The sequence below is a fragment of the Meleagris gallopavo genome, chromosome 4, assembly GCF_905368555.1.
Source record: "Meleagris gallopavo chromosome 4, MGAL_WU_HG_1.1, whole genome shotgun sequence".
Taxonomy (NCBI): domain Eukaryota; kingdom Metazoa; phylum Chordata; class Aves; order Galliformes; family Phasianidae; genus Meleagris; species Meleagris gallopavo.
Genome location: NC_139407.1, coordinates 39,520,408 through 39,532,418, shown reverse-complemented (window position 1 = coordinate 39,532,418; position 12,011 = coordinate 39,520,408). Strand labels below are relative to the sequence as shown.

At 38.7% G+C, this 12,011-nt stretch overlaps 2 protein-coding genes across 5 annotated transcripts in view; one reads left to right on the top strand and one right to left on the bottom strand.

Moving 5' to 3' along the window:
- The window catches only part of LOC116216570 (uncharacterized), a 62,249-nt gene that overhangs the window by 42,360 nt on the left and 7,878 nt on the right, over nucleotides 1-12,011 (top strand). For both annotated transcript variants that reach the window (XM_085222946.1, XM_085222948.1), the window contains 5 exons: nucleotides 766-909; nucleotides 5,431-5,751; nucleotides 6,167-6,207; nucleotides 6,353-6,411; nucleotides 7,296-11,519. The gene's annotated coding sequence lies outside the window, so the exon portion shown is untranslated. The remainder of the gene's footprint in view (nucleotides 1-765; nucleotides 910-5,430; nucleotides 5,752-6,166; nucleotides 6,208-6,352; nucleotides 6,412-7,295; nucleotides 11,520-12,011) is intronic.
- The window catches only part of RAP1GDS1 (Rap1 GTPase-GDP dissociation stimulator 1), an 86,254-nt gene that overhangs the window by 67,640 nt on the left and 6,603 nt on the right, over nucleotides 1-12,011 (bottom strand). The window lies entirely within an intron of this gene.

Sequence of the window (12,011 nt, the reverse complement as noted above, 5' to 3'; positions counted from 1 at the left end):
CACTGTGCAGCTACGCTCCTGTAAGCTCCTGTAAGTTTTCTACAAACTGATCTACTTGTGCGATTGTTCTTTGACAGTTTGTTAGGAAGATGTAGGTTGCAAATTTAATAGGTGACTTTAAAGACCTCTATTTACAAATGTCTTACAGTTCAAAAGTGCTTGTCTGTATTTTCCTATTAAGTTGCTCTTGGTAAAACATTTTTATCACAAGAAAAGAATGAACATAAGAATAGCCTTTCCTCTTAAAAACCCAATTGTTAAAACTTATAATTCAAAAATTTCTTTCAACCACAGAAGGGGCTGATAAAATGCGATAGGTTCCTCATGCTTCAGAGAAAAAGGACCTTAATATTTTCTAAAGTTAATGAAGAATACAAAGGAAAACAAGTCAGTCCTGGAAAGTGCTGGTAATTGGCTGATGAAATGGTGTGATGCCATTAGTGGTGTGATGCAATTTAGTGGTTTAGCACAAATTACTGGCTATGGTGGCCCCAAATAAACAATATGTACTTGCAGGCAGACTGTGGTGCCCACATATTGTAAATCAAAGACTGGAGCCCTGAGTCATTTATAACTGGCTTTTGAATGTTTAGAATTCGATCACTCATCGAGAAGCTTTTAGGGCCAAAATGTACTCCAAAGTTTGTTTTTAAAGGTATCACATATCACCTTAAATCTGGTGTGACCAAGATTAATAGGCATCTGTGGTTAATCCCACTAGCTATAAATATGTATCTATTAATGCAGTCATTTGTTCTCACTCAGGAATGCAGAGGATATACAGCATCAATAAAGCACTGCACTGATACTCTGATAGCTCAGATACTCTCTAGAGGAAAAGGATTCAACCAAGTTTTCACGTAAGGCTGACACAAACCTGGAGATGAATCAGATGGCAAAATTAAATCGGTGAGCAAAATGCTTAATATAGCAGATTTAAAAGAAATATTTCCACAAAACCCACAAGTATTCTGCATGATTACTGCAGTTATAAGTGATCGTTAACCTTTGCACAGCATTTAAGAGCTTTATGTAGTAAAAATTATACAACAGTGACAGAGCAGTAAACATGATACTGATGTTCTGAGGCTGCACATTAAGGCACGTATGCACAGCTGGGTAAATCATCATCCAAATTTTATAAGCCTCAAGGATTATTTCAAAACATTTCAATGAACATCTGAATGAATGAGAAGATGCAATATGTATCCACTGAAAATATGGTTTTGGAGCAAGACAGTATGACAGGGCTAATCAGGAAAAATAAATCTCTGAAAGAAAAGGTACTTCATATGTCTTAAATCTCATGTCTCTTAATTAAGTTATTAACTGTCCATTCTGCAACCTGTATTCAGCTGTATACAGCCAATATCCCAAAAGGAAGTGAAATGTCTTATAAGACACATCTGTAAGAAGCTCAATTAAAAAAAAAAAAAAAAAGCAACCAAGATTTCTTCTTTTCTCCAAAGAAATATATTTTTAGAAGACAAAAGATTTCTGCAAAATGCCTCTTCTTATCTTAAATTGAAAGTAGTTTGTTGCCTCTGCAAGCAGGATCTGAGTGTATTGCAGAGAAGTGGAGTAGTGCTGTGTTTCACTGCATAATAACCATCCCTTAACCTAAGTAAAGAGCCACTGACAGCAGCTGGAAGGAAGCAGGCTCTCTGTGCAATCTGCAGGCCTCAGGAAGGAAGGGCAGAGCTTAGAGAGATAAAAACCACAAACAGGTCCTTGGTATATGTTTCACAAGGGATGCAAAGTTCTTTGGCAACTAGATATATAAAATTATAGAATGGCTTGGGTTGTAAGGGACCTCAAAGATCACCTAGTTCCAATCTCCCTGCTGCAGGCAGGGTTGCCAGCCACTAGATCAAACTGCCGAGGATCCCATCCAACCTGGCCTTGAATGCCTCCAGAGATGGGGCATCCACAACTTTTCTGGGCAGCCTGTGCCAGTGCTGCACAGCTGCAAATACCATGCCCCCCAAATGAAGAACATTCGGTATTGCTCCAAAGATATCTATTCCTCTGATGACCAAGCAGATCTTGACCAGCCCTTAAATCACAGAGGGGAAAGAATAACATTACATGTATAGACAGAAAAGACTCTAGGAAGCCTACTTCCAATGGTCCCATTCACCTGTCACCAAATTCTGGAGAAATTTAACCTTCAGCCCAAATCCACAATTCTTCTCACCCTCTCAGGCAGCTCCATAGCCAAATCCATGCACTAGCCTGATAGAGATCTCTAAGAAGTAAGTCCTCTTGGCCCCATGCCACAATGTGCCCCATACTCACAGACCACAAAGGAAATTCTAGCGAAAATACTAGCATCCAACAGAAAGTAAATGACAATAAAGTGAAAGTGCATTTTACACGTTAACGTAAACACTAAAATAAACCAAATTCAGTCTTGTCCCCTGCATACAATTTCACAGAAGCATACCAAGGATCTTGTTGTTTCATGGCAGAGCTCTGGGTTCAGGCAGAGAAAAGAACTGGACTACTCTCCTTTTTTTCTTCTTTTCTTTCATATATGTGTGAATCAAAAGACTACTGAGGTTTGCAGCCCATCTCAAGGAAGGTGAAGGAAGTAATGCCTCTTCCTTCATTCACATTTGAAAAGGAGGAGTAACAAAGGCTCAGACTTTCATTGAAAAGATGCAGGTACCCATCTCTCAAATAACTCCATGCCCTTGGCCTGAGGTGGAAATTATGCTGAATAGAATAGAGGTATGCATGTTAGTTATGAGTGTCTTCCTGCTGAGCGGTAGTTGATCCTACTCTGAACTCTGCAGGCACTGTTTAGAGAGCCAAAACAGCTGCCTCTGATTTCTGAATGCCATACTGGGAACTAGCACCTAAAATCCAGAGCATATGCGTAATGCAGTCCATTCCTAACCACGAGTCTACAAAAAATGTCCATTGCCATATTTCCCAATATCCATGTTATTTTATGCCACTTTCAAAGAACACTTCAGAGCATTGCATCCCTGTTAAATGCAGCTGTACTGTTAGACTGCTCTACAGAGTCAGTAAACTACTCAAAACAGACACTTAAAGGACTGAGCTACTGATGGACTGCCAATCTTTTTACTGTTATGGCTGAGATACAGTGCTAGTTCAGAAGGCAAAGAAGCAGAGAACAGAAGCCAAAACCCAGCAAGACTGAGAGGCAGAGGTGATTTCCTGACCAGTTCCTGCATGTCACAGGGATTTCTGCATAACTCAGTGTAGTGGGGAGTTACTTACACACTGCCTGGCAGTCAAGAGACACATAGGAAGCTTTGCAACAGTAAGGCAGTTGTCTGAACAACTCTAACAATGTGCCTTAGCCCCTTCTCCTGGAAGCATCTTGCAGCAACATCAAGGACCTTCACAATCTTCTCTATAGCATATGTATACAGTTTTTGTGTGGAGGGAATTCTAATTGGTCAGCATATAGAACTCCCACAGATGCCAGCCACTGCTGCAACAGTGCAAAGAGATGACAGCTGAGGAAACAATCTCTCCTATTACATTCTCCAATTATGGGTTTTTGTTTTTTGTTTTGTTTTGGTTTGCTTTGTTTTGTTTTGGCTTTTTTGTCAATTACAATTGGTCCCTTGAAAGTAGAAGAAAGAAAAAGTGGAGAAAATATTTCAGAAGTGGTCATATTATATGGGAAAGCTTACAGACACAGCTCATGGAGTAAATGTGCAGATTTGTGCATGTGCCAAAAGCTACTGTCATTTTTAACCACCACTGACATGCTGAGGTTTTAATGAAATGAGAGGAAAAGACCAGGATGCTTCTGTATCAGCAGGCATAAATCAGTGATACTTTGTTGGTAGCCATACTTCATTTACTTCCAGAAGCTGCTTATAATAAAAAAAAACATATACATTATCAGTTTTAATATTCTTCCTCTCCATTTTACTAATACCCAAAAGCCTCATATAGAAAGTTACTGTGGTAATATTAATTAATACAGCCAGCAATTGATCATTAAAGCAATACTTATCAGGAAAATTGCTAATGTTTCAGCTACAGGATAAAGAGGTTTTTTTTTTCTCCTTTCTCCATTCCCACTTGAATAGGCAGGCACAAAGAGTAGTAGTTTGATGGCTGCTGGTAATTTTAAATCTCCTGTATATACAGCAGATAGCATGGCACGCATAGCTCCTTCTGTGTCTCATCTATGTGGCTGGCATTCTCAGACTGAGCACTCCCCTATTCTTTGTCAGCACTTCCCATCTGTAATCTTAGTTTGAATGCTGCAAGGAAAAGCTTACATGAAGACCCAGAAAGAGAGAATTAATAAGCTCCACCAGCACTGAAGAATCTACACTATCCCAGGAAAAGCATGCCCTGTGCACTGCCACCCTTTTACAGTGAAGCATGTCTTCCCTGTGTGTAGAATGCACTGTGATAATACCTTAAAATAGTGCAGTCTATGCCCCACTAGAGAAGTATTAAATGCCACTGTCAAAATGGATTATTCCCTCATTTAGTTGAGCAAAAGCTGTGATCATCCTATTCAGGTGTACACTGTGCTGTAGAGGAATAGAAATAGTGGTAGATGCTAACAGGTAACACTGCTAGTGTAGTCTCATCTATCTTGAAAAAGCCTTCTTTTGTTCTAGCTTGATTAAAAAAAAAAAAAATTATCTAAGCTTAACACAAAAAACTACAGGTAAAAAGGCAAAACGTGTTGGGTAAATTAACCTAAATTAGATAGGGGCTTAACTGTAGCAGACTCTACAGTTAAGTCAAGTATGGGCCAGGATTTGTGTTATGACTAACCTGGAAAGAGAGCTTCAAAGTGCATGTTCTGACTTATCATATTCCATGTGAAAGAAACTCAAGTTATGTGTTCTGCCCTGATTAGCTGGAAAGAAAAGTGGGCATGTAGGCAAGATGGGAGCTGTGGCAAGCTCAGTAAGGCTCTCAGCAGGATGACTGGAAATCTGGACCAATGGTTTCCCATGAATTGCTACTGCAAGTCATTCTCTCTGCACTTCTCACCAGTTAAGTAAGTAAAGTAGAAAAGAAAAAGCTGACATCCCATTTAGGCTACACTGAGAACCCATATTTCATCATTAGTGTTATTCTGCAGACTTCAGTCAGTTGGGTGTCTACAAATCAAGGTTTGTCATCCTCTACTCACTTGCATTAAGTGATTACCAATAATTCATGTTCACTTGCAACTGCAGATGCTAGTCTAACAAATATTCCCATTTTTTCAAGTATGTAATCATTTTTCTGCTATTCTAGAGTCACAAATAAGAAGTGTTTATCATTGCCTTATTTTATAGTATAAAAAAATTGAATGTGAGCCTACACTGCTCTATTTGGGCTGGACAAATTGCAGATTTTAAGTGTGGGGTTTTTTTGTTTGAAAACAGTATAGCAGTAGACATGCATTTGAACAGTGCTAATCTTTTGCAGACAGTGCTAAACTGGGGGATCAGCTGACACAACAAATAGCAATCCAGAGGCACCTTCAGAAACTTGGGGATTGGATGGCCAGAAGTCTCCTTCAGCAAGTTTAAGGACCAAGATCTGCACTTAAGACAGAACAATCCCACACACTGGGAAAGGCTGAGAGCTGACTGGCTGAGGACCAGCCCTGCTGAAAACACCCAGGGGATTACAGTGGAGGCCAATTAAAACATGAGCCAGCAGCGTGTTCTCAATGCAAATAAATCAAACAGCATTATGGCTATATTAGGAACGTGGCCAGCAGATCAAGTCTCTGCTTGATGCCTGGTAAGAACTTGCACATCCCAAAATTCTTCACCTGGCTCTGGATGTCCCAGGTTGAGAATGATGCTGAGAAACTGGAGAAAGTGTAGGACAGGGCTCCAAAGATGAATCTGTTCCCAGAGCATGTGATGTGCAAAAGTGAGGCTAGGGGAGGAGGTCTTCCTCACTCTGCCAAAGAGAAGGATGAAAGTGATTGAGTAGTGGCCCTGCAGCTACCTAAAGTGAAGACACAAAGACTATGGAGACTTCAAGATGTAACTACATAAAATCATAGTTGACCCGGTTATAGCACTGGCCTTCTCCAAAATCCTTACAGCCTTTACTCAAAATCCTTCCAAATGACAGTTTTGTTTTCCTTCTACAAGTCTGTGAATCTGTTCAAATTTCAGCTCAAACATCTTCACTGTTTCTACTACAGGCTTCCTAACAGAGCATCCAAGTAGGACATCCTTATTATAGGTAAGTCTGTTTTGCTGTGTGACAGAACCGTTGACTGCTTCATCTTGCTATAAATTAGCAGAGTGCAGACTGGAAAAATCTTGATCTGACTATTCCTGCTGTCTAACTCTTAGGTAACAGATCTTTTCCCCTTCTTTTTAAACAGACAAGCATCCTTTTGTTCTACAGTGTTGGGCTCAGTCATGGATAAGAGAGGATTCATATGTATGTATAAAATTATTTCCTTTCTCTTAACAACATATTGTTATATATTATTATGAGATTCTTGTCTTGCATTTACTCAGGAGTATATGTATTTTTTGTGATGCCTGAGTTCCTACATATGAGGAGACTGACAGTACAACTATAAAATATCATGGAGGGTAGGTCCTTCCATTGGAAAAAATACAGTGTAGAGTATGAGTGTACAATAAATGACCTTGATTAAGTTCTTCATATTATTCCAGAAGGATCTGAGCACAACATTGATGAATGGGCCAGGTGGACTTCTTTTCATTGTCCTCTTCGGTTGTAAATACAGAAAAAAAATAGCCAGAATGAGTCTTATTTATTTTAGCAAGATTTGAATTCTTGGAAAAAGAAATATATTTTTTTTTCTATAACTTAAAATGTGAAAAACAATTTAGAATGTGACTGTTTAAAAAAAAATAGCAGAATTTGTGAGGAGTTATACATAAGTATACATGACACAAATACACAAAGGGAGCTTGCCTATTACAGAGGCAATTCTGTGAATTGTTTACTAGTAGAACTACAAAAATGTATTAATGCTATTGAAATTTTGCAACATGTTAATTGTTAGGAGTTGATGTGAATATAATGACATAATTATGACAATACCCATAAGCCTTAAGTCTTGAGGTAACTAAAGAGTTGTGGACTGCACGCAGGCCTTCAGACCTGACAATTCTGCTATTAATTCTAACAGTCATTATGACATTTGCACATTGATACCTCTCTTAATGGCCACACTGCCACACTGAAAAACACATTTTGGGAGCAAACTTTGTCATAAGTATTGAACCAATATCTCTTTTGAACACTACATGTTTTGTTTCTTAGGCTATTTGTTTTCCTTCATATTTCAGAGTTCATGATAGAAATCAACTAAGCAGTTGTCATTTATTTCCTGTGTCCCTATCTGGGTCAAAAGCAGCCTTCTACAATCCGTTCACTTGTAAGTCTTGCATGAGAATCTATTTTAATGAATTAGTGTTTATAAATCCCTCTGAAGAGGAATCTTTTAATGCTAGAGCCCAGGACTGTTAATTTCACCCATGGCCAGCGCGTCTACCTTTTCCCTCTAATGCATGGAAGGTCAGATTTCTTCAGACCTGTGTCTGATCCCATGATGCACTGAAGTGACTACAGCCTTTTGAGAATGCAACTCCTAATTCTCTGGTGCCACAAATTCTTCAGCACACTGAATATCTGCAGCTTTTTTTTGGCTTCCACAGTTGTGAGTCACCGCAGCCCCCAAAACTCTATGCAGACCTTTAACCATTAATTCTACTAAAGCAGGACAAGAATCTAAAAACAAGACTTCCTCAAGGCATCTCAGATATGAAGGCACTATGGGCATCATTTTATTACCCATCACTTTATTGCCCATTATCCTATGGTCGTTTATGCTCAGGCAGGATATAAAAGCTACAATTTAGGCCCAGTAACCATTTAAATCAAATTTGCAGTCACTTTATGCATAATACAGGGCAATAGGAACTGAGGCCATAATCTGACTACACGGAGGCTTTAGTGGCAAAGCTTGTTTCAATGGATTACCTTTTCTAAATGCTCTGCAACCAGGTCAGTTAAAGCACTGCAATGCAATACCATTTAAACCTACAATACGCACTTAAAAACGTTATTTGGTAGTTTGCTGTATTACATTTAAAGATGTCATGTCTCAGCACAGGAAAAAAAAAGCTTTATTTTCATTAAATTAATGCAATTTTAGAAGTTCTGCATTGAGCATGCAGACCTTTCACGTCAGAGCAACCAGACTTCTTTGCCTGATGGATTTACATTACCCTCAGGTTGTATTAGATGAAGCAGCAGAAACATCTCTAATGAAAAGATTCAAATGATATGCTGACTTTGGGGACAAACTAGTTCCATGGGTACAGAGTGGAATAATACTAAACTCATGTAAACAAGCAGAATTTGCCTTCTATACTTGGACTTGCATCCTTAAGGTATTAGAAATAAACACTGAAGTTCGACACATGCTTTGTGATCAAAGAGTAAGAAGTACAGAACCTGGTAATGTTATATGAATACAGTAATCACCTATTCTGAATGTTCTCTGCAAGTCCAACCACCAAGTGTTTAAACAAAAATTGCTGCTGTATTTTCATTCTAAACTGTTGACCAAAATCAGAAGGGGCCTATTTTGACACAGTGGCTGCTTTTGCAAGAAGAGCAAGGGTCTAGGGAGAAATAATGGGGAAATATCAGGAGGGAGCTTGCAAGATTTCCCAAATTTTCAATTTTGATATCTGATATTTGATCTAAAAGTTAAATCTCTGCAACCCCAAATGCAGTCCAAACTTAATCTGCCTCCAGGCTCCTCAGCGTATTTCTGATTGTAAGAAATATATTTCTGATAATGGGGAGAAAAATAATAATCACAATAGTCTCGTCTACTTATTTTTAAGATAAAAAGGGTCCAACAGAAAAGGCCGTTTTTCAAACAACCTGCCAAATCTTAAGTAATTTCATAAAATGTGCCTATTAATCAGCTTTCAGAAAAAGTTCTCTATGTACAGCCAAAGTTCTGTTTTGTTGATGACCATTTCTGATTTTAGAAAAGCAAGCAGTTTAAAAGTTGCTGAAGTGTGCTGGCTTCTGACTGACACCTTGTTTGCTGTGATGCCTGAACGCAGTGAACTGTTCAGAATCTGAGTATGCTAAAAGTAATCCAGAAGCTCACATCTGTTGCTTTTTATCACAAGAGCTATCTAGTATCAGAAAGACACCTTAATAAACATTTTGAAAAAGAAAACTACAGCAACAGCAAAAAGCAGAACAAAACAGGCCTCTCTTGCTAACATAAAGTGCTGTATTATCTAGGGCATTTTTTCCCCCAGCCATCTGTTTCGAAGTGGGTACATGCACAGAACTCAAATTTTACATTCACAGGAGAACTCTTTCAGAGACTGTACAAGAAATCTTAAATTCTACCTTATTCTTAAAAGCCAGAAACAGAAACTCTGATGCCTTCACTCTCCTTGTAAAAGGAGAAGTTATAGCCTTCATAAAGATAAACAAGCACTTCAGATCATTTCTGGGATGATGATGCATTCTGAAGAAGTTCATTGAATCGTTTTTTGTTCCTCCTACAGCATTCTTGTCCATGGAACAGTAAGTATCCACATTCTAATGTGGCATTAGAAGCATAATGTGTGTAAGTCTTAGAGAGAGGGATTCCTAACATTTTCTGAGAATATCAGAAAATACCAAAAGACACTATCTAATGGCTGCAAAATACATTTCTGAAACATATTTTTTTCTTTTTTCCTATGCTGTTACAAGATAGAACTTTATGTATATTAATAGCTTATGATATCATGCTTACTATCCCTTTTACAGGATGATGTTCTAATGTTCTCTTCATGTTAAATTGGTTTCTTCTTTGAAATAACAAATTACTATAAGCTGTACAATTCCATCAATTTTTAAGAAAAAAAGAGTTCAACGGATCATCTTTTTCAGCACAGAATATGCTCTTTCTTCTTTTCTTCACATGTTATACACCAGCATAGTATCATACTTACCAATAAAAGACATTTGAACAGTGCTTCTCAAAATTAGCCCAATGTCTAACATTTCCATCCTCCCAACTGCATAAGTTGGAGAGCCATAAGTGTATTTCTATGGGACAGTACATGCTATTTTGCACAGTTTCACCCAAACCCTATAGTTTGAGGCCCATTATAGCTGTGTCAGAAAAGCAGGATCCCGGTGACTTCAGTGGTGCTCAGTGTGGGCTTTGTGTGGGTACAAGAATGCTGTATAAATAGCATTTACATGAGTAGGACCTAATCCTGGGCTGTTTCTTTCCTACAAGATACATTCCTTCACGCAGTCTTGCTTATTGTACATTAGGCAAAACTAAAAACTGATTTTATACTAGTTTTAACTAGCTGATATTTTAGAAAATAAAAACCAAAAACCTTCTGCTTTTGAAAATTAGAAAGTGGAACAACAGTTTTTCAATTCTTTCTCTAACAAAGATAGTGGAATGGGTACGAAGGAAGAAGCTGTCAGATAATTAATAAGGACAGAACCAGAAGAAGAGAGAGTGGGAGATGGAAGGAAAGACAGAAAAGAACAGACAACTGGAGGAGGCAAGAGGAGGAAGATGTTACAGAAAACTGGGCAATGAAATAAAGGGCTTAGCAAAGGACTGAAGGAATAGAATGGCTGTGGAAGAGAGTGGGAAGAGTAAGAAATGATTCTTAGGTTAAAAAAAAAAAAAAAAAGAAATGACTTGAAGAAAATGAAGACATAATAGCGTTAGATAGAGAAATGTAGTTTTTGCCTGGAAATTACACAGCAGTTTGGGCACTGCTGCATGCAAACTTAATGATTAGTATCTCTGATTTAACTGAAGTACTATCCTGCTGTAAACAGATGATGGAATTTGTATAGCAATTGTTTAAAACAACAGCACCACCACCAACAAAGAACAACTGAATTTCCTTGGTTTCTGTCAGCCATTCTTTATGGATATGTTGCATATCTTGCTCTCAAACTCCACCATTTCTCTGCTTTCATCCAAATTTCATGTGGCGGGAGTCAGTATGTCTGTATCACTCTCTAAGGAAATCCAGGAACAAAGGCTCAACAGGTTTTGCAGGGTAAGAGCAAATATATTTGTATATAAAGCCTATTAAATGTATTTCTATATTCATTTAATCATAGCAAATGTTTTTAAAGCAAATGCCTTCAGAGGCCAATTTTCTGTTGTAGTTTGCTTTCCCCCCTCCCCCCTCCCCCCCCTGGTAGAACTAAAGCCTGATCCTAAAATTGATTCAATGCATAAAAATAGGAGAGATGGGAGTGAAAGGAGGAAGCATCATGGCTACTTGTTACTTAAGAAGGAGGTGGGGGCAAGCATGAAATATCCCCAAAACAACTCATTGCTGTGTCGCTCCTCCTGATGATTATGTTAATTCCCTGCATTTCCTCTTAAAATTCTCAGAAAGGGGTATGCCTGGAGAAGGGGCCACAACTTTGAAGATGCTATTTCTACGTACACCAGGCTCAGAAGACTGACTTCAGTCAGTTCCTCCAGAGGCCCAGCAGGTGTAAGTTAAACATTCTGTGGACAGGGAAGATTTGGATAAGGAAGATGTGTACACTCCTGCTTTGGTTTTAAAGCCCTTTTCTCTTTGCATGCTTTGTTCCTGCTGTCAAGATAAAACAGCATTTTGATTTAAGGAAATCGTTCCAGAGCCTTCATGCAGCACAAGGAGCTATTTGGCAGTGCTGAACTCAGTTTTGCCTGCAGGGCACTGGGAGCTGCAAATTGAGATCATCTTGGGTTTCTCAACAAAGAAGGGATACAGGCATGAACTCACAGAAGTGCTACTAGCCCTGAAATAGTGACATGTACTTGTAAGGTTGCTTCTAAGGCTAGAAATGCTGATTGTCATGTCATGAGACTGGTACAACACCACAGACAGGAAACGTTTCTAAATATGCGCTCAAGAGCAGTTCCTGGCTGACAGACAGCAGGCCGCACTCAGCACCGTGCTCACCTCAGCCAAACGCTCCACTGAACCTGGAGACCACAGCCT